The following is a 4,883-nucleotide window of genomic DNA, read 5'->3' on the forward strand; positions in this document are numbered from 1 at the left end:
CCTTTAGAATGGACTGGTTGGATCTCCTTGCAGTCCAAGGGACTCTCAAGAGTCTTCTCCAAAAGCCTCAATTCTTTGGCGATCAGCTTTCTTCACTGTCCAACTCTCACATCCATACATGACCATGGGAAAAACCATAGCCTTGACTAGATGGACCTTGGTTGGCAAAGTAATCTCTGCTTTTTAATATGCTATCTAGGTTGGTCATAACTTTCCTTCCAAGGAGTAAGCGTCTTTTAATTTCATGGCTGCAATCAGCATCTGCAGTGATTTTGGAACCCCAAAAAATAAAGTCTGACACTGTTTCCACTGTTTCCCCATCTAGTTCCCAGGAAGTGATGGGACCAGATGCCATGATCTTCTTTTTCTGAATGTTGAGCTTTAAGCCAACCTTTTCACTCTCCTCTTTCACTTTCATCAAGAGGCCTTTGAATTCCTCTTCACTTTCTGCCATAAGGGTGGTGTCATCTGCATATCTGAGGTTATTGATATTTCTCCCGGCAATCTTGATTCCAGCTTGTGCTTCTTCCAGCCCAGAGTTCTTCATGATGTGCTCTGCATATAAGTTAAATAAACAGGGTGACAATATACAACCTTGACGTACTCCCCTTCCTATTTGGAACCAGTCTGTTGTTCCATGTCCAGTTCTAACTGTTGCTTCCTGACCTGCATACAGGTTTCTCAAGAGGCAGGTCAGGTGGTCTTGGATTCCCATCTCTTTCAGAATGTTCCACAGTTTATTGTGATCCACACAGTCAAAGGCCTTGGCATAGTCAATGAAGAAGAAATAGATGTTTTTCTGGAACTCTCTTGCTTTCTCCATAATCCAGCGGATGTTGGCAATTTGATCTCTGGTGCCTCTGCCTTTTCTAAAACCTGCTTGAACATCTGGAATTTCACGATTCACATATTGTTGAAGCCTAGCTTGGAGAATTTTGAGCATGACTTTACTAGCGTGTGAGATGAATGCAATTGTGCAGTAGTTTAAGCATTCTTTGGCATTCCCTTTCTTTGGGATTGGAATGAAGACTGACCTTTTCCAGTCCTATGGCCACTGCTGAGTTTTCCAAATTTGCTGTCATATTGAGTGCAGCAGTTTCACACATCATCTTTCAGGATTTGAAATACCTCAATTGGAATTCCATCACCTTCACTAGCTTTGTTCGTTGTGATGCTCTCTAAGGCCCACTTGACTTCACATTCCAAGATGTCTGGTCCAGGTGAGTGATCACGCCATCGTGATTATCTTCATCGTGAAGATCTTTTTTGTACAGTTCTTCTGTGTCTTCTTGCCACCTCTTCTTAATATCTTCTGCTTTTGTTAGGTCCATACCATTTCTGTCCTTTATCGAGCCCATCTTTGCATGAAATGTTCCCTTGATATCTCTAATTTTCTTGAAAAAATATCTTGTTTTTCCCTATTCTGTTGTTTTCCTCTATCTTTGCATTGATCGCTGAGGAAGGCTTTCTTATCTCTCCTTGCTATTCTTTGGAACTCTGCATTCAGATGCTTATATCTTTCCTTTTCTCCTTTGCTTTTTGTTTCTCTTCTTTTCACAGCTATTTGTAAGGCCTCTTCAGACAGCCATTTTTGCTTTTTTGCATTTCTTTTCCATGGGGATGGTCTTGGTCCCTGTCTCCTGTTCAATGTCACGAACCTCCGTCCAGAGTTCATCAGGCACTCTATCTATCAGACCTAGACCCTTAAATCTATTTCTTACTTCCACTGTATAATCATAAGGGATTTGATTTAGGTTATATCTGAATGGTCTAGTGGTTTTCCCTACTTTCTTCAATTTAAGTCTGAATTTGGCAATAAGGAGTTCATGATCTGAGCCACAGTCAGCTCCTGGTCTTGTTTTTGCTAACTGTATACAGCTTCTCCATCTTTGGCTGCAAAGAATATAATCAATCTGATTTCGGTGTTGACCATCTGGTGATGTCCATGTGTAGAGTCTTCTCTTGTGTTGTTGGAAGAGGGTGTTTGCTATGACCAGTGCGTTCTCTTGGCAAAACTCTATTAGCCTTTGCCCTGCTTCATTCCGTGCTCCAAGGCCAAATTTGCCTGTTACTCCAGGTGTTTCTTGACTTCCTACTTTTGCATTCCAGTCCCCTATAATGAAAAGGACATCTTTTTTGGGTGTTAGTTCTATAAGGTCTTGTAGGTCTTCATAGAACCGTTCAACTTCGGCTTCTTCAGCATTACTGGTTGGGGCATTATCGGGGACCAGCCTCGATATGACCCAGGGTATCCTCGGGATGAACGGCGTCGGCGTCAGAGAGAGAGAAAGAGAGAGAGACAGGGGCTGATGATTCCTTGGTTTACGCTGGAAACCAATAAAACCCCAGCACGGGGTTTGCTCTGTTTACGTAGGCCGCAGGCGCCCTCTCGAATCACTGGAGGCACCCCACCAGGGCACCCCCTCGAGTGGGTCTTAGAAGCCCAGGCAGATAAGTAAACTCAGAGGGCCCAGCGCTCCAAGAATCTCAACCAGAAAAAGGAGAATAGAGAAAAGGATGGAAAAAGAGAAAGAACGACATGGGGAGACCAAGCTTCAGTGAGCAAGGCCCAAAACTTTATTTTCCAGTGTTGCTTTTATACCCTAAGTTATGCACATAAGAAACAGAGAAAGGGAGGTATAGAGTCACACCAAAATCGCGTGGGGTCAGCAGTCTTGACCCTTATCAGGATCAGGGCTTATTTTTGTGCGTCTTGTGATAAAAGTTTTAGGTGGTTTACATCCTCTTCTGGCCAGGGGGCCTGCTAACAGTTTATGGCCCTCTCTCCTAACAATAGGTTAGTTAGCAAGTAAAAGGCTTATATTCTTTTAAGGTGACTTTCCTAGAGTCAGGTGCTAGACACATAACAAAGTTACATTCCTATAAGGCACCGGTGTAGTGAGCTGCAAGAAAGGAATTTATTAACTTAAGATCTGATGTGGTTAAATCAAAGGCTACTACTTATATTCTCTATATGTGATTAATATATTTCCAAGGATACAATAGATAGAGGAAACTTTGCAGCAAGCATTGATTCAACAATGAAATCTTTTTTAGTACTACTCTAATGATTTTAACTTCTTCAACAGATTCCTGTATTTTAGAATATTAGGCTTTCTGTCCTTGCATGGCTGGGAGGCTATAAACAGTCACACTCATAGTTGTAAGAGCCCGGACAAACTTGTCATGCAAGTTAGAAAGCTATCAGGGGGGCTTGGATTGGAACACTCCTATTAAGCCGAGGAGAACTTTTAAACTACAGCTCTGAATTAATGTTTTCAGAGAAAGGTGGTTGGGGGGAAGCCCCTATAAGTATTAGAGGACTTGGTAAGAGGCGTAAGATAGTAAAGCAGTCAGATTCCAGTTTTCTTTGGGGTAGATGCTCAGGTAAGTCCAGGGGCCTCCTCGAGTCCTGATTAGCCTTTGCCCATCAGGCCTCTTCCCCAGTTGACCTTTGCCACGGGTAGAATTTCCCTCGCTGGCTCCCGGCAGGGCATAAACTTGGATTACTGTAATATTGAATGGTTTGCCTTGAAAACGAACAGAAATCATTCTGTTGTTTTTAAGATTGCATCCAAGTACTGCATTTTGGACTCTTTTGTTGACCATGATGGCTCATGGCTTCATTTCTTCTAAGGGATTCCTGCCCACAGTAGTAGATATAATGGTCATCTGAGTTAAATTCACCCATTCCAGTCCATTTTAGTTCACTGATTCCTAGAATGTCAACGTTCACTCTTGCCATCTCCTGTTTGACCACTTCCAATTTGCCTTGATTCATGGACCTAACATTCCAGGTTCCTATGCAATATTGCTCTTTACAGCATTGGACCTTGCTTCTAGCATCAGTCACATCCACAACTGGGTATTTGTTTTGCTTTGGCTCCATCCCTTCATTCTTTCTGGAGTTATTTCTCCACTGATCTCCAGTAGCATACTGGGCACCCACTGACCTAGAGAATTCCTCATTCACTATCCTATCATTTTGCCTTTTGATACTGTTCATGGGGTTCTCAAGGCAAGTATACTGAAGTGGTTTGCCATTCCCTTCTCCAGTGGACCACATTCTGTCAGACCTCTCCACCATGACCCGTCCGTCTTGGGTGGCCCCACACGGCATGGCTTAGCTTCATTGAGTTAGATAGGACTGTGGTCCATATGATCAGATCAACTAGATTTTTGTGATTATGATTTCAATTTGTCTGCCCTCTAATGCCCCGCCCAATACCTACCCTCTTATTTGGGTTTCACTTACCTTGGTCGTGGAGTACCTCTTCACAGCTGCTCCAGCAAAGTGTAGCTGCTGTACCTTACCTTGGACGAGCGGTATCTCCTCAAGGCCGCCCCTCCTGACCTTGAATGTGGAGTAGCTCCTCTCGGCCCTCCTGTGCCCGCGTAGCCACCGCCTCTTGGACATGGGACAGCTCCTCTCAGCCACTGCCCTAACCTTGGGTATGGGGTAGCTCCTCTTGGCCACGATTCTGCACGTGGTCGGTTGCACCGGAGCCAGTGCCTCTGCCTTTTCTAAAACCTGCTTGAACATCTGGAAGTTCACGGTTCAGTTCAGTCGCTAAGTCGTGTCCGACTCTCCGCAACCCCATGGTTACCTGCCCTTTAAAAATGCGTTGCAGAAACCCTTTGGGGAACTCAGGTTTTTGAGGGCCAGAGCCTCCCTCTTTGCATAGCTCTAGAATAGACCTTTCCTTGCTCCAAACGCTGATATTTCAGTTTGGCCTCACTGTGCTTCCAGCACACGGACTTGCATTAACAATAATGCCTTTTCAGAAAGCTTTGGAAATCTAGAATTTTATCTAAAAAATTCACATTAATTTTCTACTCGAATTTTAGAAGGGTTCATGCTTTGGGGAAAGTATCCTAGTCCC

Source organism: Moschus berezovskii, chromosome 13 (assembly GCF_049115385.1).
Source record: "Moschus berezovskii isolate FMDL1 chromosome 13, NW_MosBer_1.0, whole genome shotgun sequence".
Lineage (NCBI taxonomy): Eukaryota > Metazoa > Chordata > Mammalia > Artiodactyla > Moschidae > Moschus > Moschus berezovskii.